This window comes from Mesoplodon densirostris, chromosome 20 (genome assembly GCF_025265405.1).
Source record: "Mesoplodon densirostris isolate mMesDen1 chromosome 20, mMesDen1 primary haplotype, whole genome shotgun sequence".
NCBI lineage: Eukaryota > Metazoa > Chordata > Mammalia > Artiodactyla > Ziphiidae > Mesoplodon > Mesoplodon densirostris.
The window spans coordinates 21845727-21870701 of record NC_082680.1 but is presented as its reverse complement, the minus strand read 5'-3'; the positions used below and the strand labels follow the sequence as shown (position 1 = coordinate 21870701).

Here is a 24975-nt window from a genome sequence, read left to right as displayed (position 1 = left end):
GTTCCATAGATTCGGGTAACCCTTGGTCACAGGCCCCATATTAGCAATGTTGACACTCCTCTCCATCACACAGGAAGATAATAATAACAAGAGGTACCAATTATTGAACACCTAGAATGCGCCAGTGCTCTCTGCCAGCATCTTACTTAATCTTTACAACAATCCCCAGGAGTAGGTTATATTATCTTCTTCTTTGCAGATGATAAACTAAGGCTCAGAAAGGTCAATTCACTTTCTCAAAGTCACTAGTGGTTCCAGCAGCCAGTAAGAAAGACTTGGGATTCTAGAGGGTGTGGAGAAAAGGGAACCCTCTTGCACTGTTTTTGGGAATGTAAATTGATACAGCCACTATGGAGAACAGTATGGAGGTTCCTTAAAAAACTAAAAATAGAATTACCACATGACCCAGCAATCCCACTCCTGGGCATATACTCAGAGAAAACTCTAATTCAAAATGACACATGCACCCCAATGTTCACTGCAGCACTATTTGCAAGAGCCAAGACATGGAAGCAACCTAAATGCCCATCGACAGACTAATGGATAAAGAAGATGTGGTACATATATACAATGGAGTATTACTCAGCCATAAAAAGGAATGAAATTGGGTCATTTGTAGAGATGTGGATGGACCTAGAGACTGTCATACAGAGTGAAGTAAGTCAAAAAGAGAAAAATAAATATCATATATTAACGCATATATGTGAAATCTAGAAAAATGGTACAGATGAACTGGTTTGCAAGGCAGAAATAGAGACACACAGATATCTCTAGGTAGAGAGACATCTGATGTAGAGAACAAATGTGTGGACACCAAGGGGGGAAAGTGGGAGGGGTGGTAGTGGTGGGATGAATTGGGAGACTGGGATTGACATATATACACTAATATGTATAAAATAGATAACTAATAAGAACCTGCTGTATAAAAAATAAATAAAATAAAATTCAAAAAAGAAAAAAGAAAGCCTTGGGATTCTAACCCGATCTTCTGGCTCCAGGGCCTGTTTTCTTTCCATTGTGCCATAATGGCTTTTAACCTAGGAATTATCTCTGGGTCCATCCTACCACACACCACCCCATTCCAAGTACCCCCCAACACCCTCATAATGCATATACACACCAGCCAGAAGGAAATTACACGTTTTTTTTAAACAAGAAAAATCTTCTGAACCTTAATGTTTGGTTGAGTCTTTAAATTTAGCAAAGCACTTCAGGGTTTCCTGTCTTGGGACAGGCTGCCATTGTTAAACATTAAGGAAAGGCCAGTCTTGTATGGGATGAAATACCTAGTAATCCCCAAAGCACTGAACCCCAGCAGGAACTCACATTGTAAAACAGACCAAATAATGAGAAACACATTTCTGTTCCCCGACCAGCACAAAGAGAAAAGAGAAAAGGAGATGTGGTCTTTGTTTTGAGCAGTTGGGTTACTGGAAATGCATCGTCCATCAAAACACTGGACAGACAGAGGGAGCAAAGGCAAGCTCCCCTCGTGCTCAGAGCCAACAGGTAGGGCAGATGGTTGGAGGCTTTTTGCCTCATCAAAGAGGTTCACAGACAGAAGTTTGAGAGACTTGATACAAACAGCAACTGCGGAAGAAGGGATTGCTAGGCAAAATAGCAAAGCCTTAGGTCCTGTAGAGAGGCCTCTGGGCTGTTGCCCAGGGCAGGGTGAGGTCCGCAGCTGCTGGAGACTCTGCTGGCTGCCTGGATTCATTACGAAAGAGTCCACGATGACCCTCAGTGTCCGTAATGTAATAGGCTATTACTGTTGGAATTGGAGCTTATTATCCCAGCTAATTTTTCCATTTTCCTCAATGCCTTGTTTGCTATTTGTAATATTCTTCAGCAAAACTTTTAAACTGCTAATAACTGCTATTGTGATTGTGATGATTACACAATTAATTTATAACAATTGTTAACAATTGTTGAAGCTAGCAGATAGGTAGGTGGGTATCATAATTTTTTAAAGGTTTTTTTCTGTATTTAATAATAAGTAACATTTAAAATACATTAACATTCTCTCTTAAAATTCAGAACTACCTCTCTCGGAAAAAAAATTATTTTTAAAGTCTCTTATTTATATGGGCACTGTGCCCTCTCATTTGGTGTCCTCCTATCTGTACCCTACACTCATCCACTGTTTTCTGGTGGATAAGCCTCTCTAGAACAATCAAAGACTTATGTTCTGTTTCCTTAAATGTGTGCTTTGCTCTCTTGGACAGTTGTGATGTTTTCCTGACCCCTGGTAAAAGGTTAAGCCAGATCTGTTCTCTGAAGGATTGGTACCAGGAAATTTGTAATAGCTATTCAGTACCCATCGGTTTCTCCATGAAGGACTTCAAAGAACAGATGAGAGCACGGATCATCAGAACTGACAGGATAATATCACAGAATTTCCGTGGTTATACATGGGCTCATTGCTGAGATCAGGCCAACTAGATATGCCATAAAATGTCATTTTCTCAGTCACCACAAGGCTGTAGAAGTTTTTTTTGTTTTTGTTTTTGTTTTTTGCGGTACGCGGGCCTCTCACTGTTGTGGCCTCTCCCATTGTGGAGCACAGGCTCCAGACGCGCAGGCTCAGCGGCCATGGCTCACGGGCCCAGCCGCTCCGTGGCATGTGGGATCCTCCCAGACCGGGGCACGAACCCGTGTCCCCTCCATCGGCAGGCGGACTCTCAACCACTGCGTCACCAGGGAAGCCCTGTAGAAGTTTTTAAGTTCTAGATGATCCAACCCTATCATGTACCTGACCCATATCATGAGCGTCTGCTCTGACAATGCACAATTGCCCAAGTTGAAATTAGTGTGGAGTAAACACATTTCTAAACCAAAATGAAGAAGTAAATGATGCTATTAACTGTGCAAAAGGGAAGAAATTCTGTGAAATCATAAACCACATCTCATAAGCTTTTCAACTGGCCCATATGCTAGTCACATGTACATGTAGCTATAATTATTGCCAAAAACATAGCAATACACAAAACATCAAATTCAAAGGCAATGCCACAAATGTATGTAATGTATAACTGCTGTAACTGACAACACACACACATTTTTCACAGTAATGCTGTAGTATTCAAGGAAGACTCCATCATTCAATCAGGGTCCAGAACAGGCCAAATTGGCCTTCACTGTGTTTATGTGCCCTCAAAAAACATTATACATGAGCTTCCCTGGTGGCGCAGTGGTTGAGAGCCCGCCTGCCGATGCAGGGGATACGGGTTCGTGCCCCCATCCAGGAAGGTCCCACATGCTGCGGAGCGGCTGGGCCCGTGAGCCATGGCCGCTGAACCTGCGCGTCCAGAGCCTGTGCTCCGCAACAGGAGAGGCCACAACAGTGAGAGGCCTACGTATCACAAAAAAACAAAACAAACAAACAAACAAAAAAACATTATACATACACACATGTATGCACACATCTGTTTGTATGTTAGGGGTTGAACTGTGTCTCCTAAAAATTCATATGTTGAAGTCCTAGCCTCCAGTACCTCAGAAAGTGAATAGAATAGGGTTGTTGCAGACGTGATTAGTTAAGATGAGGCCATACCGGAGTAGAGTGAGCCCTTAATCCAGTATGACTGGTGTTCTCATAAAAAGGAGAAATTTGGAGACAGATACACACAGAGAGAAAACACGATGTGAACATGAAGGAAGAGATTGGGGTAATGAATCTACAAGCCAAAGAATGTCAAAAAGTGCCAGCAAACTATCAAAAGCTGGAGAAAGGCATGGAAAAGCCCCCCACCCCCCGTATAGCACTCAGAAGGCACTAACGCTGCTGATACCTTGAATTTGGACTTCCAATCTCCACAACTATGAGAAAATACATTTCTGTTGTTTAAGCCACCCAGTTTGTGCTATTTTGTTACAGTAGCCCTAACAAATGAATACAAAATACATCGATAAATACATAAATCACCAGGAATCAAGAATTCAAAATACGAGGAAATAAAAATTTGAACTAGTTCTAGTAGCAGACCACTGCCCATAGCCCTGGCTCCTCATTGCTGTTAGCACTACCCACTCACAGCTTTCATGTTTATCCTAATAAGCTGATAAGTGTGGGAAGGACTGAAGAAAAACATTGTTCATTTGGTGCCATGTAATCTTCAGTTAAGTCCTCATCTCTATCTACGGCAAGAACAAATCGGAGGACTTCCTTGGTGGTGCAGTGGTTAAGAACGCCCCTGCCAATGCAGGGGACATGGGTTCGAGCCCTGGTCTGGGAAGATCCCACATGCTGCAGAGCAACTAAGCCTGTGCGCCACGACTACTGAGCCTGCTCTCTAGAACCGGTAAGCCACAACTACTGAGTCTGCGTGCCACAACTACTGAAGCCCACGCACCTAGAGCCCATGCTCCACAACAAGGGAAGCCACCACAGTGAGAAGCCCACGCACCGCAACAAAGATTATCCCCTGCTCGCCGCAACTAGAGAAAGCCTATGCGCAGCAATGAAGACCCGACACAGCCATAAATAAATAAATAAATTTATATTAGGAAAAAAAAGGACAAATCGGAGTTACTAACATCATCATCTACTTGACCAATTAACCAGCATGTGGATACAAACAGGATATTTGTTTGCTCCAGCCCAGACTCAGGTGAACCCGACAGCCGGTGTTGACAAGAAGCATAGACAATGGTGTAGACAAGAAGATTCTAAACAGAATGAAAAGTCGATACCCTCCCAACTCCTCTAATAAGGGTTTTCACAACACCATGGGAATCTCATCATGAAAACACATACTCATGCTCCAATATAAGTGCAGAAAGCTCTTTCCAACATCAGAAATTAACGCTTTTGCTACTGTGTCTTTTTAGGGATATTCAAAAAGGTCTGTCTCTTTAAAACATGTGTGGATCCTGAAATACCATTGCAATGGACTGTCAAATGTATATTTATCATTTTGGGGAACTTGGAGAGTTTGTTCCTAAGTGCTGTCATACACAAAGCAGACAAAGACTTTCCCCTGGGATTCTTTCGAAAAATCTCATAACATTAGACCTTGACCTAAGAACCAGTGTCAAGTTTATTTTCCCTGATGGATTCATTTATAGAAAGGCAAAGTTCAAACTCCAGCATTTGGCACTCACATGCAAAATAAGAGGAAGTTTTTATTTGAGCACAAGACCAACAAATAATAGCAAGAACTCTAACTTTCTAGTGTGTGTCGATTTAGTGGAATGACGGAGAAGGGCTGGTGGGGAGATAAACTTGATTTTCTGTGTTTTCTAGAAGAAAAGCATATTGGCCTGCAGTGTTATTTTAAACTTACACATGACAAGAACTGGGGAACATATATGTAAATATAAAAACCCTTGCTTTTTCAAAAAAAGTTATTATTTAAAGATCATTTGTGCTCTTTGCTGAATTCGAGCTTGAATGCAATCTTCAGCTCCCTAAATGCTGAGTATTAGATAGCAACATTACACGACATAAAAATAATTAGAAAACACAGAAAATAAAAAGTACTCTTAATTTCACCACCCAGAAACAGTTTGGGATATTTCCTTTCCATATTACCCTCACCTCACTCCTCTCAAATTGCAATTATACTGAAAAGTTAGTTTTCTTATCTGTCTCGTTTTTCCACTTAGCATTGCTTTAGAATCATTTTCTTATTTCACTGCTTTCTTTTCTAAAACACAATCTATAACTGATGACAGTAGTCATATCTGTAGAGAAGGACTGGGGTCTGAAATGAGAGACAGATCTCCTCCTTATTTCTGCTCTTTTGCGCTATTTAAGCCTTTAAACAATATGCATGTATTACTTTTCATTTTAGAAAACAAATACATCTAAAGCATCACCTTCACTGGCAGTGTAATTCCATCAGATAGATGTACTTTAAATGTTTCAATACTTCCCATCCTTGATCATGTCCATTTTTTCTCAATATTTTACTACAATATATAAAGTTACAGTAAGTACCCTTAACATACTACATGTCCTCTGCATCACTGGTTAGTTCCTTTAGCTGGATTCCTAGAACTAGAATTATTGGATCAATGAATGAGAACTTTTAAAGATGTTTATATTCATGCAAATTACTTTCTAATATGTGGTACCAATGTGCCTTCCGATTAGCAAAATACACCTGAGATCACCTCACCTGTCCTCTCATTACTCCATCCACCTTTTCTCTCTCGCTAAATGTAAGGAGATTGAAGCAGTTGAGTTTCTGGATAATTGGGTCAAGCAAGTGTCTTGGGTCCTTGGATTTTCGTTACCCACTCTTTAGCAGATGTGGATGTCTGTGTGTTGCACACGTACACATGTGCAGATGGGAGAGGTGATGCAGAGTGAGACAAATGCCAATTCAAAAATAATGCAAGCTGTGATCTCATTTTGCTGCCAGTCACCCTTCATTTGAAAGCAACACACCCTCTTTTCTGTCAGTCACGTCAGGAGGTGTTCTCCTGGGTAATTTCAGGGAATCTGTCTCATTGCTCACATTCACATCCTCCTCCTCTGGATCTTATCTGCATTCCCACCAGCAAAATACACCTGAGCCCATCTCACCACACCTCTTATTTCCTCACTCAGAAGCTAAGTGGCCTCTCCTACCTAATCCCCCTATTCTTCCTAGTGGTGTAAAATAAACAACAAAACCCAAAGGATTGCTTTGGCCACCGAACCTTGTCATTTTGTGCTGCTAGTGAAGAGGTGGGGAGAACAGCAAAGGATTAGATGTGGGCTCTCGTGAGGCTGAGACAGTTACTAGGAGAAGAAAAGAATCGGATCTTCCCTGGGCTCTAAAGCAGAACCAAGAGTCCTCACCCAGAGCCAATGGGACTCCCGTGTTTCCTCCTTACAGGGAAACATGAGAACGCTCTCACCTTGAATTTTACGACACCTGGAGGACCAGTAAAGCACCAGTGGTCCACAAAACAGGCTTTACAACCCCCTGCATCACTCTTTGTCAGAAAAGAAAGTTCCCCTGAGGAATAAGATGCAGGCTCTATGCTTGAGGCCCCTGTGCGCCAGAAGACGAGAGTCACTTGGAATCCCCCACCCCCCACCTCCCTGGATCAATCTTACTCTCCTTCCTTATGTTTTTCAGGCAACAAAGGAGCACCCATCAGAGAAACTCAATGGAAAAGGAGAAAAATGAGAATGGGGTGGGAATGATAATATTCCCATTGGACATTTGAGGAAACTGAGCTTAGTGATGTTAAGTAACTTGTCAAATGTCACAGGGTTAGGAAGGGGTTCCATCTTAAATCTGGTTAATTCTCAAGTCTGGGCTGCTGGACTCCACTCCACGTGCTGACCCTGTGGGCCAGGAAAACAATGCAATTTCGCACTTCAGAGTAGAGGACAGAAGGAACACTGTTAACTGACCTGATGACCCAGTCAGGGAATGGGCTCAGTCTGTTTTGTGGAGGTGCTCACCCTTCCACATCCTGATAGAGCTCCCTAGCACCCTAAGATCCAAAGGGGATGATGTGAATGTGATGTAATTTCAGAGTCCCTGAAATCACCCAGGAGGACGTCCCCTGATTCAGCTGGTGCAAAACGTGCTCTACTTTCAAGTAAAGGATGACAGGCAGGTGAGCCCACAACGTCCAGAACTGGCACTGGGCCCACTCTGCACCATCTTGGCCACCACCTTCAAATGTGTCCATGTGCAACACACAGAGAGAGGTATTCAATGTTGATAGCCCAGCAGTTTACACAGACTTCCGCTTTCATCACATGTCAACTTTCCTTTCCACGCCAGCTGTGGTTTGCCATTCCCCATTCCTGATCCCTTTTCTCTTTCACTTCCATAAAAAGGATGTCGAGAGCTTTAGTGGAATGGGCACAATTGAGCTAATGGGACACAATTAATGCAACTTCAGCAACATTAATTAGTTCAATGTTTAATAATAATTGAAGTCGGAAATTCAAAGTCATTCGAGTCACTGAATGGCTAATTTGGCCTGAATTATTCAGATAACACTTCGTTTCATTTTACTTACAGAGGCTCAGGCACAGAACAAATGCATGATGGATACAGGAAGAAAAGAGAAGGGGTCTTCTGAAATGAGTTCTGCTTTCTTGGGGGTCAGAAAGGCTCTTCTGAGTCCTGACCCCACCCTTCTGAGTCCTGACCCCACCCTGCTGAGCTCACAGCCTCTCGTAGCCAGGAGAGCCAGGAGTCAGCAACAGTTTTGTAAATAACCTTTCAAGAGATCGCATACCACAGAGTGAGTCAGAAGATGCAGCCGCTCTACGTACCTGCATGAGCACCAGCCATTCTTCTCCAGTCAGCCAGGAACTGGGTGGCCAACTTGTCCCAGTTTGCCTAGGACTTCACCAGTTTAGCGCTGACAGTCTCACATCCTGGAAAATCTCTCAGCCCCAGGTGAACTGGGATGGTTGGTCACCTTGGCCAGGAAATGAGGGCGGAACAACGGGTCCTCTAGTTCATCCCTGCCTCTTTCCTTCTCTACAAAAGTAGAGCAACCTGTAACCCTTATGGGGCCTGCTGCTCCCATCTAGCCACATGGGGAGGGCATTTCTGTCAGTTAGGACAGAGGGCAGGTTGTCCAAATTTATCCATTTAAATTTTGTGTTACTTCTCTGAACTGAGATGTGTGTACGTATACACATGTGCCTCTGTGTGCATTAACATACACACACAAGTAATATATCATCACTGTAGAAAAATTTAAAATAAAGATAAGACAAGGGCTTCCCTGGTGGCGCAGTGGTTGAGAGTCCGCCTACCGATGCAGGGGACACGGGTTCGTGCCCTGGTCCGGGAAGATCCCGCATGCCGCAGAGCGGCTGGGCCCGTGAGCCATGGCCGCTGAGCCTGTGTGTCCGGAGCCTGTGCTCCTCAATGTGAGAGGCCACAACAGTTAGAGGCCCGTGTACCACAAAAAAAAAAAAAAAAAAAAAAAAAAGATAAGACAAGAAAGGGATCAAAAGTATTCATAATCCCACCATCCAGCAGTAACCATTTTGAGAATTTTTATATGTACCCTTATAAATTATAATGTAGGTATATAGATAGGTATAAATAACAGTTAAGTCCATTCCAGAAACAGATGGTAACAAAAAACGATGCTCTGAAGCTATTGTTCCTTCAACAGTATTAGTATGTATCCATGTCAACAAGTATACTTTTACAACATCATTTTACATGACCACATAACATTCCACAATATGCATATACTACAGATTACTCATTGCATTGATTAGGTAGGACATTTAGGCTGCTTTTCAATTTTTCAATTAGGTAGGACATTTAGGCTGCTACATCATTGAATACACCCTTTCTTATTGTCTTAGAATAAATTCTTAAAAGCGGAATTGGTGGGTCAAAGAGATTGCTTTATTAACTCTTCTGATGTATATTAGAAACACATCTTCCAGAAAAGTTATCACACTAGCAGTGTATAAGTATGGCTATTTCTCTCTTCCTTGAAAAGCCTAGGTTTGAGTGCTGCATGGTCTCTAAGAGGTATCTTAGAAACCATAATCAGTGTGAGAGGAAGCATTAGACCATCTGTAAAGCAATTATTGCAGTTTTAGAACTAGAAAGAATCTCAGAGATCTGGTCCCAGCCCATCATTTTCCAGGTGAGAAAACTGATGACCAGGGAGGAAGACACCTTGCCCGGGATCTATGGTACCCAGCAAACAGTCTCCTGGGCATTGCCCTGGGGCTCACATAGTGAGGGACCAGAAAATGGGTGGAGCCCTCACTGTGTGGCTGCCTTTTCTTCATGGAGAAGGATCAAAGCAGAGTAATGAAGCGTGACCAAGTAACAGTTGTCTACACTTGCTTCTGAAGAGTTCTATTATCTTACATCAATCTCAAATAATCTACCCTAGCCACTCTCCGCACCCTCTGAACTCACTTTGTAAACCCACCATCCCTACTTTTTATCATTTGTGAAAAATGCCCCGACAACACAAGTACAGAAATCCGGATTTGGAAGAGGACTAGAGTTATTTCTCTAATATTAGGGATAGAATTAGGCCTTGTTCTGATTTTCCTGTGATTGCTCCTGGTTGTTTGACAGATTATTTGTCTTCTGGATACACATACACACACACACACACACACACACAGAGACACACATGCACCTTTTTTTAAAAAGTAGTTTGATTAAATAAGATTCTGTTAAATTTAAGTCCTCAGCAGCAAAGATTGCCATTTATAGAAGTCAGAAATCGCCAGCTATCCTCTGTTCCACAGACCTCAGCTAAATGGTAGAAGACCGCTCTTTCATGGAAGCCAATCCCAACAGCCATACTCAGTCACAAATTAGTGTCAGGCATTCCTGTTCAACTCTTATTGACTCATCCTCTTTTTTTCTTTCCGTGATAAAAGACTTTAATCTTTTAAAAAGATGTTATTAATATCTTAAAAGGCATGTCATCCTATCCAGTGTACACATAAAATATTGCATACAAAAGATTGAGATTCATGTTGGTGGTATAGTGGTGAGCATAGCTGCCTTCCAAAATATCGAGATTCTAGTTTTAAAGAGCCCAGAACAGTATCTGGCACATAGCAAGCACTCCATGCATGTTAAACCAAACTTTAAAATATGGTAACAAGCATTTGAAAATGTGTGGCTTATAAAGGTTTGAGGGGTGTGGGGAAGTGAGTTGAATGCCTGGTCCTTCCAGGGCAGGGAGGACTCCCTCTAACTTTTATTGACTCATCATTTAGCACAAATTGAAATCAGCGGTCAGCAAATTCTTCTGTAAAGGGCCAGGTGGCAGGTATTTTAGGCTTCATCGGCTGTATGGCCTCTGTCACCACCACTCAACCCTGCCATTGTAGCATGAAAGCCAGGACAATACATAAGTGATTATGGCTGTGTTCCAATAAAACTTTATTTACAAAAACAGGTGGTGGGCAGGATTTGGTCCTCATGTTGCCATGGCTGCCCCAGATGTAAATCATCTAGAGCTTGTGAAAACACAGATTTCTGGACTCCTCCAACCCTCCGCCCCCCTCATTCTCCAGGGGATTCACTAGGTCTTGGGAGTGGGCCCAAGCATTTGAGTCTTTAAGTGATGCTAATGCTGCTGGTTGGAGGCCAAACTCTGAGCACCTCTGCTCTAGGGCAGTCCCAGAAGCCCGAAGTGCATTATTCAACTCACAGGAGCCGTCACATTTCTCTTCTGAGTGACTTAAATGCTGTGTGTGCCTCTCCTCTCTCACCTCCTTGGAAGGTAAGCACTATTAGCTTTTGTCTCGGTCAAGGGAGCAAGTTAAAGTCAATGGAATCCTCTCTAGACAGTGCATGAGGGAAGGATGTATTAAGGTATGTTAAAGTGCTCAGGCTCTTTGCAAAAGCTAGAGGAATATGTTCTCGGATCAGCTTCTAGGAACAGCTCCCAGAGCGACACTGCAGAGTGGGCCTAATGACATGTTCCCACTACCCATCCTGTTTCCTCCCGTAACCTGAGTCCCAGCCAAAGTCCTACGCCAGGTGGGTCTGATTTTCAAGTCCCACCTATGGGCCATGAGGGCAAGGGAGGCTGGAAAAGGCAGATTTGAGGATTTGATATTGGGAAGGCTAACAACTAGAGAACTATAAAAATATGGAGCAGGGCTTCCCTGGTGGCGCAGTGGTTGAGAGTCCGCTTGGTGATGCAGGGGACATGGGTTCGTGCCCCGGTCTGGGAAGATCCCACATGCCGCGGAGCGGCTGGGCCCATGAGCCATGGCCGCTGAGCCTGAGCGTCCAGAGTCTGTGCTCCGCAACGGGAGAGGCCACAACAGTGAGAGAACCGCGTACCGCATAAAATATATATATATATATATGGAGCAATGTTTAGAAGATTTGGGGGAACCACTATCCATACAATTCCATTACTGGGAAAGCAAAGGTACAGTGAGGAGCAGAAAGTTATAAACAATAAAGCTCCAGCTCGCTGGAATTTGTATCAAATTAATGGGGTTGGGATGGATAGAATAGGGGGGTTATAGATGAGGCAGTATTGATTATGAGTTGAAGATTGTTGAGGCTGGGTGAACATGGAGGTTCATCGTTCTTTCTTCTTTAGTGTCTGTTTAAAATTTTTCATAGTAAAAAAAATAAAATTTAAAAAGGCATCAAGAGCAGGAAAGCATGGAGTTAAGTAATGATTTCTGAACCCTCAATGGCATGTTCTCTCCGAGAAGCATATATGACGTAATGAAAGACCTTTGGATGGGAGTTATTTTCATAGCACAATCATTGTTTTAACAACATTCCCAAAGGGGAAAAATAGGTGACTTTTTCACTGAAAGTAGGCCAAGATAAGGCATGATTAAGATAAGGCATGGGACACACAGTTTTGAGAGGCATGAGCCCACTGTGTCCCCCTTTGCCTGGCAAAGCAATAAAGCTATTCTTTTCTACTTCACCAAAAAAAAAAAAAAAAAGATAAGGCATAATCACTGTGCTTGCTTCACTGAACAAATACACCATGACGACTTGTTACATCAATGGAGCAAAAAAAGATCAAAACAACTGGGCTACTATACAGGGTCTCCAGCAAATAAAAATACAGGACGCAGGTACATTTCTGAATTTCCGACAAATAACAATTATCATTTTTTTAGTATACGTGTGTCCCATGCAATATTTGGGCCACGCTTATACTCAAAATGTATTTGTTGTTTATCTGAAATTCAAATTTAAGTGGGTATCCCATATTTTATCTAGCAACTCTATTTCTATGGCTTATAAAATTTAGGAGAGTCCATCCTCCCCACCCTTCTCCAACTCATGCCACACCTCACCTCCCTGCAGAGTGATTAGACAGAACTCCTAGAATTATGACTCTCTGGGTATTTCACCATCAACTTTCCTTACGTTCCTAGAAAGACATTCTTCCTGACCCAAGACAGGTTCAGACTGTCAGCCTGACCTCTGGCCCTCGAAGAGAAGTCAGGAAGGAGAGCAGCCATTTGCCTAAAAGCCAGCTGCCCCCCAAGTTCCCTTCAATATCCTCCTACCATGGCTGAAATTAAGACCCCTGAGATGCACAGGTCACTCCTGTTGCTGCATCCTTCATACACACAGATGGAGTCTGTAGAATCTGAGCTCCAAAGGAAACAGGGAAAGAGTGATTCATGCTGGAAGGCAGGAGAGATCTCTTCATCCAACCTAACTCTCTCTCAGGTTGTCACTGCCAGTTCCAGATGATCGAGTTTTTGTAGCGGGACGTTGCTTTCAACCTGACTTGCCTATTGGTCACTTGACAACTCTTTTGCATCTCCACTGGAGGTGAGCCAGAGGAAGGAAGTGACAAAATAGCATGAGTCAACATGTTACTCACCAGAAGTTCTGGTAAAAGGAGTAAGGGGAATTTAAAGGAAGAGAAGTATGTAGAAAACACGAGTTTTAGGAGATTGTAGGAGTTTCCCTTCGCCTGCGCCTCTCAACCAGAGACAAACCAAGAGTCAAGTCTCATAGCCGAACCTCTCCTGACAGAAGTTTCCAGACAGAGACTAAATTCCCTTTCCTGAAGTCATAGAAATATCTACCATTCATGACTTCTACTTTGCAGTTAAACAAATTTGAGAGCTCTGATGGGAGAAATACAGTGATTTTAAAAGCTGGCGGCAGGATCCAGATGGACTGGGAGGAAGGCAGAATTCTTCATGAGATTAGAACAGTTTTTGTTCAGAAAAACAGTACGAATGGGTATGTTTCGTTATAAAAGAGCAGGTGCTTCCAGTGGAGGTCTGATGGGAAGTCTCAACAAAAAAGAAACTGCTGGGCTTCCCTGGTGGGGCAGTGGTTGAGAGTCCGCCTGCCGATGCAGGGGACACGGGTTCGTGCCCCGGTCCGGGAGGATCCCACATGCCGCGGAGCGGCTGGGCCCGTGAGCCATGGCCGCTGAGCCTGCGCGTCCGGAGCCTGTGCTCCGCAACGGGAGAGACCACAACAGTGAGAGGCCCGCGTACCGCAAAAAAAAAAAAAAAAAAAAAAAAGGAAAGAAACTGCTTGCTTTGCATAGAACAGGATAATTGTTATTATTATTTTAGAGTTCCCCATAGGTGGGGAAGACAGGGTTTTAGTGGGTCATAGAAGGGAAGAGAGCGGTGAAGAAAGGCGTGGCAGAGGGGAAGGGGGATCCAAGCAGACACATCAACAGGCAGGGCCATAGACAGAAGGATGGCCAGAGAGAAACTACCCATGCCAGGGCTGGCTGAGGATTCTAGGACAGTTCAGGGATACCTAGCATCCGTTTAAAGAATTATTTATTATGAAAAATTTCAAGCATATACAAAAGTAGACAGACAAGTATCATGAACCTCCATGGACCATAGCCCACTTTAACAATTAACTCGCGGTCAATCTTGTTTCCTCTAAAGCACCCCACCGACTCACCCCTCCCCCATGAATGATTTTGAAGGAAGTCCCAGATAGCATATTTCCTGGGTAAGCATGTTAGTACAGCTTTCGACTGTAAGTAGTAGCCTCTTCTGGGCGCTGCTGTCATCCCCCTAAATAAGGCAATATCCTCCCTAAAAACCTGTATAGAAGAAAGACACATCCCCACGTGTGTCCTTTACTCTCACAACTCTGCTAAAGCACCACTGACTGCACTTCAGACACCGATGTGTGGCAGTTTTCCCACACGAAGCAATTCTGCAACACCAGCTGGGTGTCCTACAATTTAGCTCAAGTCTGACACCGCCTACCCTGGGAGAGTGTCAGATCCCACAGGTTAAGGGCTCAGTCCCACGAGACTCCCCCACCCCCAACCCCATGCAGATGCCAATCACAAGTCCAGGGTGTCACCTGTGCTTCTGACCTACCAGCTATAAACCAGAGGTCCCCACAACCCCCTTTCCTTGGGTTCAATTAATTTGCTAGAGCGGCTCACGTAACTCATGGAAAACAGTTTACTGACTGGATTGCTGGGTTATTATAAAAGGATATAACTCAGGAACAGCCAGATGGAGGGGATGCAGGGGGCCAGATATGTGGGAAAGGGTACGGAGCTTCCGTGCCCCCAGCAGACACATCGCCTTCCTAGCACCTCCACGAGTTCACCTACCTGCAAGCTGTCAGAACCTTGTCCTTTGGGGTTTTATGGAGGCATGATTAAGTCACTGGCCATCGGTGACTGAACTCAATCTCCAGCCCCTGTCCCCTCCCCGGGGCTCAAGGGATGAGACTGAAAGTTCCAACCCTCTAATCACGTGTTTGGCTCTCCTGGCCACCAGCCCCCATCCGTAGAGTCTTTCCAAAAGTCACTTCATTCACATAAACTCAGATGGGGTTGATGAAATAAAAATTCATATTCTAAGGCAAGTCAAGGAAAATTTAAACATAATTTTTCTCTGCCCTTTGGCCTCCTCTCGCCCCTCTACCGTGCACTGTATACCTGCATTATGCATGGACCAAACCTCCCCATCGGCAGAAATACCTGCTCAACCATAAAAAGCAACATTCTCCTGGCACCAAGACAGCTCCTTAAAAGATAACATTCCTTCTTAATCTTGTAAGGGGCCACGATGACCCATGACCCACTACTCACTTTGTATGCTTAGATCTGGATTGTGTAAACTGTCCATAATATGTCATTTAACATACAGCCCTATGTCTCAAAAACTTAGATAACTATGTTTTGACCTACTAATGGGCAGAACAGACCTCAGAGCTTTCTGAAAGACTGCTTCCCAGGTTATAATCCTCTATTTGGTGCAAACAAAATTTTCTATTTCTTTTTAGATGACTGATTAAATTTTTTTGGTCCACAGGGTTGAAAGGGGCTTGTTATGAGTAATAAAAGACACCTTCGTAACTCTTACCACTTAGAAAATTCCAAAGGTTTTAGGAGCTCTGTGCGAGAAACAGGGACGAAGGCCAAATATGTATTTCTTATTATAAATCACAATATCATAGCCTGTTGCCTAGAGGAGCCTAGTTAGTGGTGCTTTGTGGAGGGGGAGAATTGAAAAAGGGGCCAAGTTCCACCCTGGGGATATCTTTTCAGACTCTGAAATAAGGTGACAGCAAAGTTGACTAGGGAACAGGAACCCACGGAAACCTCCAGGAAGGTCGGGGCGGGGGGCGGGGGTGGCTTCCTACAGTATGCGTACTGTAGGATGACTCAAGCTGTGCTCTCAGGACACTAGATGTAAGTTCACACCAGAGGCTTCTTGGAGACTTACAGGACACATCCACTCTGGCGACAGACTATTCAGGTTCCGCGAACTTTAGCAGGTTCCTCTTTCTCACTAGCTAATTCTGTATACATTTGAAATGAGGGTACCAAGCAACATTTTGCATTATTCAAAATAGCTTAAAGAAACCAGGAACCTTTCAGAATTTGTTTTTCTTTTTTTCCCTCTTTAGAACAATGCATTGCTTAGGGAAAATAAAAGTCTATAGCTGAACTCAAAAGAAAATGGTCACAGGAACTCAAATGCCCAAGTCCATTCTCTAGACTAAGGGGTTAACCTCACCCATCAGTACTTTATTACCTGTTCTCTACACCTGGGTTGTTCCACTCTTTTACCACAGGCCTGTTGTCAGCTGTTTTCAAAGAAAAAAAAATCTTTAATGTCATTTCTTTTCCAAATTAAAACTCTGTAATAACTCTTTGTCTCCCCTCCCCATGCGTTTTTCTGACACCCATGAAGAATTTCCCTTTCAAAGTCCTGTCTTCTTACCTCCATCACTTAAAGCTCCACTTGACACCTGCCTTCCAGGGAAGACAACACCCTTTACAGCTCAAAATCTTGCCAGTTTAGTCTTTATTTATTTTTTAATCCCTGATAAAATCTTCACTCACTCAGCACTATATATATGTATAGTTTGCTCACTCATCCTCTCCTCTGAGAATCAAGGTTTGCGTACTTGCTAATGATCCGATAATGCCCCATCTCTGGAGGACAAGGGACCCACAAAGAAAGAATAATCCTCTCCCACAGCCTTGGTTCTCAGAGCTGAGCATGCATCAGAATACCTGGAATACCTCTGTCAGCACAAAGACACTGGAGTCACTGATTCAGCAGGTCTGGGGTGGGCCTGAGAATCTGCATTTATATACAAAGATGAAAGATGAAAATGACTTAGTCTCTGGCTTTGAGAAAACTGCAGTCTGATGGATAAATCCCTCCTTTCATCTGAGCAGCACTTTACATTTGAAAATTGCTCTCATCCTTAAGAGATTTTTTTTTTTCTTGTGGTACGCGGGCCACTCACTGCCGTGGCCTCTCCCGTTGCGGAGCACAGGCTCCGGACGCTCAGGCTCAGCAGCCATGGCTCACGGGCCTAGCCGCTCCACGGTATGTGGGATCTTCCCAGACTGGGGCACGAACCCGTGTCCCCTGCATCGGCAGGCGGACTCTCAACCACTGCACCACCAGGGAAGCCCCTTGAGAGATTTTTTTTTTTTTTTTTTTTTTAACTAGCCCTCACCACAATCCTAGGAGGAAGGTAGATTCTGGATTGAGGGTCAGAAAACCTGCATCCGAATTCCAGCTCTACCAAATATTAGCTCTGTGACTTTGGACAAGTTACTTAAACTCTCAAAGCCTGAGTTATCTGCAAAATATGAATAAAAACCTCCCGGGTAGATAATACCCATGTTTGTGAAAATTCTTTGTGGCTGAAAAGTGCTGTACAAATATTACATATATTATGTATAAATACATAATAGTAGAAAGGAACACAGCCTGGGGTCGGTGTCAGAGAGACTGTCAGAGTGTGACGAGAACACGGAGAAAGAAGATGCGTTCAGCTGGCAGGAGAAAGGGCTGGATGCGGGGAGCTTCAGGAAAAACAGGCAGGGAACTGGGTGGGGAAGGGAGGTGAAGGGCAAGGCAGGAAAGTGCATGACATACAAGGAGATGAAGGGTACGGGAAGATGATTAATCTAATGATACAGGTGGAGAAGGAGTTTAAGGCCACATTACTGTAAGCTTTGAGGACCAAGAAAAGGAGTTTGAACATGATTCGGTAGGTAATGGGCAGCCAATGAAAGGTTCTGATCAGCAGCTCAACGTGCTCAGAAGATAAGGACACTGGTCTGTGGACACGGCGGGGTCGGGTGGGCAGGGATGGGAACGGGGAGGCTGTGGAGGCAGAGAGATCTGTTAAGAGTCAGTTTTCCTTAACAGCCCTCCCTCCCGACCCCAGGTCCTTATCCACCTCCCCATACCTCACTGCTCTAGCCTTAGAGTAAATCCCAATCCTCTGAATCATCATCATCTCCCCCAGAGATCTCCCCCTTTCAAAATGCCGGGCAGCTCTTCTGTGGTCCCAGCCCTGCCTTCTGGAGCGCGTTACAGGTGAACGCACTCTCCCTCTCCCTCCTAACTTTCCTGGTGACTCTCTTGTCCTTATTCATGTTTCTCTTCTTACTGCCAAACACACCCAAATTTTTCAGCCATTTCTCACTTAAGAGGCTCTCTCCACCGTTCTGGTTACCCTTCTCTGCATAGAATTTTGTTTCTCCCATAGAAAGAGAAGCACACAGCATTACCAAAGGCACTTGGATAATTTAAGCAAACAAACTCTTGATGTTTGAATAAGAATTTAATTCCCGGCCCCACCTCTTTTCTTTATGGGGTAACTTCACTGGGAGTACTTGAGAGAAGTTCAAGTTCAAGGTCAAGGTGGGTTCTCGCTTATCTATGGGTGATTCCTTGGAGGCTTGATTGTAGTTAATTAAATCCTTCATCTCATTCTGACTTGGGTTTGCTCGGATTTAAAGTTGAACCCTACATGTTGCACATTCTTCCCTTTTATGAACGCCAGCCCTGAAATTCACACCCTCTCTGTTGTCCCCTAAATGTGTCACCAGACTTGCTTGTATTTCCTCCTTAAAATTTTCTTTAGGGCTTCCCTGGTGGCGCAGTGGTTGAGAGTCCGCCTGCCAATGCAGGGGACACGGGTTCGTGCCCCCGTCCGGGAAGATCCCACATGCCGCGGAGCGGCTGGGCCCGTGAGCCATGGCCGCTGAGCCTGTGCATCTGGAGCCTGTGCTCCGCAACGGGAGAGGCCACAACAGTGAGAGGCCCGCGTATCGCAAAAAAAAAAAAAATTTTCTTTATGCTTTTCATGTGATGATAGTAATCTCTAGAGGAACGTTACGTTGTTTCTTCATTTCCATTTTTCCAAGCCTGAAAGGTCAGCCTTTCTGTCTGTGGCTGATGTGTGGACATCTCTGGGGATCCTTTGTGGCTTCACTAGGCCCACTATAAGTCTCTTTAGCAGCAACACAACAGAAATGCACTGCTAACGAATGCCCACTTCCCCTAATTACAGGGCCAGTGAGATTTCAAGTTGAGACCACGTTCAGTCATGCTATATAAACAAATCCTATCACCTAATGCTTAAATGGAAGCTCTCAGGAGTTCAAAATACCTTTAGACTAATGAATAATCATTTTATTATTATTATACACAAAATTCCTCAGTAGCTTCCCCTCAGTCTCCAAACCCCGAGAACGTTTTCCAATGTGTCTCCCTCATTTCATCAAACTACATAACATGTGTAACTAAGGAAGAATAAGGACGGACTGGATTTTCACTTCGTGTGGAGACTCATTCTCTTTGCTTACAGAAGTGAAACGTCTGTCTGAACTCAGTGGATGAAACGAGATGTTTTGATTTGAAAAAGATGTTTCTTTCATGTAGCTCAGTGTGGAAGCATACTCAGATTCATTCGGAGAACAATTTTTATTGACTGTGACTCATTAGAAAGAATGTCATGTGCTGGCATTTCATCATGAAGCAGGGAATCTTTCCCTTATAGGGCCTTTGGCTCAAAAATGATTCAGGAAAGGAAAAATGGGCTTTTGTGGGAAACCTACTAACTCAGCCAGGACCAGATGGATGCAAGTTAAAGGATGGTACCCCTGCCACTCTTTTATGCTACCTCCTGAGGTGCTGGAGGAGTAAACCTTGTTCTTATGGCTCTGAAAATTAAGAACACAAGCACATGCTGATTTTCCCTCAGAAGGACTGAAATAAGCCAAGAAGGCTATGTCCTCTATAAATGAAAGCTTCAGGAATTTTATTTTAAGGGAGGTGGATATTACAGGAAGTATCCATCCATATGTATGTGGCCACTTTAAAAATAAAGCACAGTGCTTCCCTGGTGGCACAGTGGTTAATCATCTGCCTGCCAATGCAGGGGACACGGGTTCGAGCCCTGGTCTGGGAAGATCCCACATGCCGTGGAGCAACTAAGCCCGTGCGCCACAACTACTGAGCCTGTGCTCTACGGTCCGCAAGCCACAACTACTGAGCCCGCGTGCCACAACTACTGAAGCCCACGAGCCACAACTACTGAGCCTGCACGCCTAGAGCCTGTGCTCCACAACAAGAGAAGCCACCTCAATGAGAAGCCCGCGCACTGCAACGAAGAGTGGTCCCCTCTCGCCGCAACTAGAGAAAGCCCGCGCGCAGCAATAAGACCCAACACAGCCAAAAATAAATAAATAAAAATAAAGCACAGTATTGACTGAGTCATGGAATTTTATAAGAGACTACAGGGTTTGAATCTTTCATTAAATGAATTATTAATAGGAGAAAGACCCTAAAACAAAAGTTTTACTGGACTAGATACAGTTTCATTGCAGTCTCTACAGTCCTGATTGCATCAGAGAGAGAACAGCTGAAGTATGTTTAAGCCTATTTAAGAAATAGGAGGCTTATTCTAATACCACAAATTTTTCACACCAGAAGAATGTAATTATTCAGTGACATTTTAAAAAGCCTAACATCAAGTGTCTTCAAAGCAAAATTGAATATAGAATGGTTAAAAGACTTGTAATTGTTACAATAGAAATTGAACTGGAAAACCAAAAGAAAATCATCAAAATTCTTCTACATCAAAATGATAAATGACTGATTACACTGATCTCTACCATGTTCTGCTTTCTAACATGCTCTCCTCCCCACCTAAACGTCCCCACGTATACTTTCTCTTGTGCTCACCCTTCTTGGAAGTATTCAGGGTCATGAGTGGAGATATTTTAATACGAGAGTGCATAATACCCTTCAACAGACAATAAGTCTCAGTTTAGACAGAATATAGTGCCTTACATCTTTGGGATGATGTGGCAGATTAATGCTACTAGAAGGTGGTGAAGACACAGCCTTCAGGGAAGATAAATAATGTTGATTCACTCTTCTTCCAAAATCAAGGACAAAGCTGTGATAAACCTCATGGCTGAGAAGACAACCAACCAATATTCCAATAGACTGACAGCAAAAGGCAGAAGAAGGATGATATATTTGTTCCCTGATGAATGTGGTGGTTATAGATGAAACATCCTAAAGGCAAGCACAGTAAAAGGTGGATGTAAATTAAAGAAAACCAAAGAGGGAAGGTGCAGCAAAAAGCTAGACCACAACATGTTTTTGTACTTCCCAAGAGGCAAAAGAGGAATCCTGCAATTTGATCTCCATGAAAAGACTTTAGGCTGGGGAGGTTCTCCAAATTCTGGGTCAAGATTTTCAGTTCACCTGAGAACACTTTGTGCTTAACCCTAACCCTTAACCTCTATGCGGTGCTACTTTTAGGTCATCATGTTCCCTAGGGTACTGGCTCCAACTGAAGGGGAGAGCATACGGCAAGGTCTGGCGAAGAACTGATCAAAAAACAGTGGAGATTTATATCAAAGTGCTGATTCATGAGGGCTTCAGAGATTAAAAAAAAAAAAGTAGCTCAGTATTTGTTTAGGTCTGGAGGGGGTGGGAGGTTACGGAGGGGACAGCTAAGGGATGTCGGATTTCTTCTCGAGGTGATGAAAGTGTTCTAAAATGGACTGTGGGGACTTCCCTGGTGGCCCAGTGGCTAAGAATCCATGTGCCAGTGCAGGGGACACAGGTTTGAGCCCTGGTCCGGGAAGATCCCAGATGCCACAGAGCAACTGGGCCCGTGCACTGCAACTACTGAGCCTGCGCTCTAGAGCCCACGAACCACAACTACTGAGCCCGTGCGCCGCAACTACTGAAGCCCGTGCACCTACAGCCCGTGCTCCACAACGAGAGAAGTCACCGCAATGAGAAGCCTGCGCACCACAATGAAGAGTAGCCGCCGCTCACCACAACTAGAGAAAGCCTGCTCACCACAGCGAGAGAAAGCCCCCACACAGCAACGAAGACCCAATGCAGCCAAAAATAATTAATTAAAAATAAAATAAAATAAAAAATCAACTGTGGTGATGGTTGCACATATCTGAATGTACACTTTATTTTTATTTATTTATTTATTTGGTCATGCCATGTGGCATGCAGGATCTTGGTTCCCAGACCAGGAATTGAACCCTTGCTCCCTGCAATGGAAGCACAGAGTCCTAAACCACTGGACTGCAAGGGAAGTCCCTGAATGTACACTTTAAATGAGTGAATTGTATATTATGTGAATTACATACCAATAAAGCCTTTTTTTAAGCCTATAAGAAATTAGAGAGACGGGTCAATGTGGCATATGAGAACCAGCCTTAACACAGCAACCTCCCAGGGCTAGAAGGTAAAAACTTGGGTATAACTGACCCCGAAAAGGAAAGGTATTATCAAATGCTAAGTAAAGAATCACAGGGAAACTCAAAATCATCATATTCCATATTTTACACCTCTTAGGGGAATTCTGCCTCTCTGTCATTGTCTAGATACCACTATTTCCAAAGTTGAATTACCTTGCCCTGTTGGAGCCCACAGACTATGGGTGTGATGAACGTGTTACAGTTCAAACACTTGAAAGGGTGGTACCAGCCAGAGAATGGCTCGATGGGAGCAGTTTCCACATCTCCCTGCAGAATGGGGGTCCAATTAAAGGAATCATTATCCTGTGCTATCTGGAGAAAGTGTTTCTCAGATGAGTAAATTGGGAACCGAAATCCGGTAAAGGTTTTTTATTCCTTTACATAATTAGGATATCATTTACAGGACTTGGACCTCTTGGGTGTCCCGCAAAGCTCCTCACATAGGGCTGGCATTCCCAGAAACTTAATAAATACTTTCTGTTTTTAACTATATTGAATTCCAAAGAAGGAGCTTAAAGGTTAGGCATTTTATAATGGGTGTACATTCTACTTCCAAATGTAATATCTAGAATATAAACCCTAGAAAAAGGTAAGTAGTTATTAAATACTAAAGCTCCTTTGAGAAATGATTGTGTCAAGTTTACTGGTTAGCATTAGTTTTATTAAAATGGTTAAGAAAAACTGCCCTAGCAGATATCTAAAACTATGCAATCTTCAGCTTAGAATAATGTATTATATATGTGTAACTATAAGAACTTTTCCTTGTGAGCTTAATAATCTTAGCAACAGCTCCCTTTCCAAACATGCCAAGAAAGATATGTTGCTTTGGGTTACGGACACTGGAAAATCAACAGACCAAAACACCCAGAAGAAAGAAGTAGAGAGAAGTCTGACTCGGGTCACCCTGCAGTCTGGAGAGCTCAGGATGACAGCAGACTGTGATGCCCTTGAAAGCTTCTTCCCTCACTCCCAGACCACCACTGCGTCATCCCCGCTGGGCCCTTCACACGTGCATGGTCTGCCAACATGCTGAGAGAAAGAGGGATTTAAAAGAAAGTCAGCCCCAACAGTTCACAGAACCACAGTCAAAAAATAAATAAATAAATACCTTTGACCTATACCCTTGAGACCGGAGCCAGATCCTGTTAGATAGCAAGTATCCTCTTTCTGTGTGCATCTGCAAGGACGAAATGCATTGGTTAAGTGGGTTAATTGGTCCGTGTAAGCAATGAGTTCTTGTGGGTATTCATTATGAATGCTCTGTGGGTGAGTAAGTAGTTGGGAAGAGAACCAATCAAGTTCTTCCTTTCTGTCCGTGCTGGTGTTCTGAACACCACCAGTGTCTCACCAAGTACAGTCGTCCCTTGGTATCCATGGGGGGTTGGTGCCGGGACCCCCACCCCTTCCCACTAAGTATTCCAAAATCCAGGGATGCTCAAGTCCCTTATATGAAATGGCATAGTATTTGCATATAACCTATGTACATCCTCCTGGATATTTTAAATCATCTCTAGATTAGTCATAATACTTAGTACAATGTAAATGGTATGTAAAAAGTTGTAAAGACGATGTGAATGCTATCTACATAGTTGCTGGCACGTGGCAAATTCAAGTTTCACTTTTTGGAACTTTCTGGATTTTTTTTTTTTTGGTATGTATATTTTCAATCTGAGGTTGGTTGAATCCAAGGATGCAGAACCCACAGATGCAGAAACCCCCACTGTCTAACTAGGCACCTTTACAGTACTTTAAATACGCTGAGGAAAATCATCAGTGTCCTCTGCACTGCCATCTTGAGTATAACAAATCGCTATGATTACATAACTTGTTTATACTTCTTAAAATGCTGTCAAACTTGTTTGATCTTCATAACTGAGAGAAGCTGTACAGTAATCTTTACTTTACCCAGGGAAGATTAACTGAATTTTCTTGACCCTTGAAGTTTATCCCTTTACGTTACCATAATCAAAAAAGAAAAAAATTTTAATGAGTTTGAACAAAACTCTTTCTAAAATACACTGAAACAAACAAATATAAATTAAGATGAGAATTCTTTTTTAGTGTTTTGTCTCGGATATCAACAAGGGCTTCTCACTGAGTTATAATACCCAGGTTCAGAGACAAAAAGGACCCTCCTGGACATCACTGATGAGAATGTGAACTTTGACATTTTGGGGGAGGCAACAAGTTGACAATATGGATCCAAATCTTACGAATGTTCCAACTCACTGACCCCACAATTCTTTTATTCTTTTAATAATATTTGAGTGCCTATCAAATGCTACACACTCAAGGTACACTGATGACCAACACAGGTGAGCTCCCTGCTCTCAGGAAGCTTACATCCTCACGAAGAGAGAGCAAAACAATGAATAAGCGCACGGGTGAAGGGAGAAGATAAATTCAGACTGTGGTAAATCCTGACAAGAGAAGTAAGCCATGGATATGATGGAGCCTACAGGCGAGGAAGGAACTTGTTTCTGTCGGTGTCAAGAAAGCCCC

At 43.4% G+C, this 24975-nt stretch overlaps 1 long non-coding RNA gene across 2 annotated transcripts in view; it reads right to left on the bottom strand.

The window, feature by feature from the left end:
- Positions 1-23702, bottom strand: part of LOC132481144 (uncharacterized) — a 148397-nt gene extending 124695 nt beyond the window's left edge. For both annotated transcript variants that reach the window (XR_009530778.1, XR_009530777.1), the window contains exon 1: positions 23582-23702. This is a non-coding gene — a long non-coding RNA (uncharacterized LOC132481144). The remainder of the gene's footprint in view (positions 1-23581) is intronic.
- Between the last annotated feature and the right edge of the window lie 1273 nt (positions 23703-24975).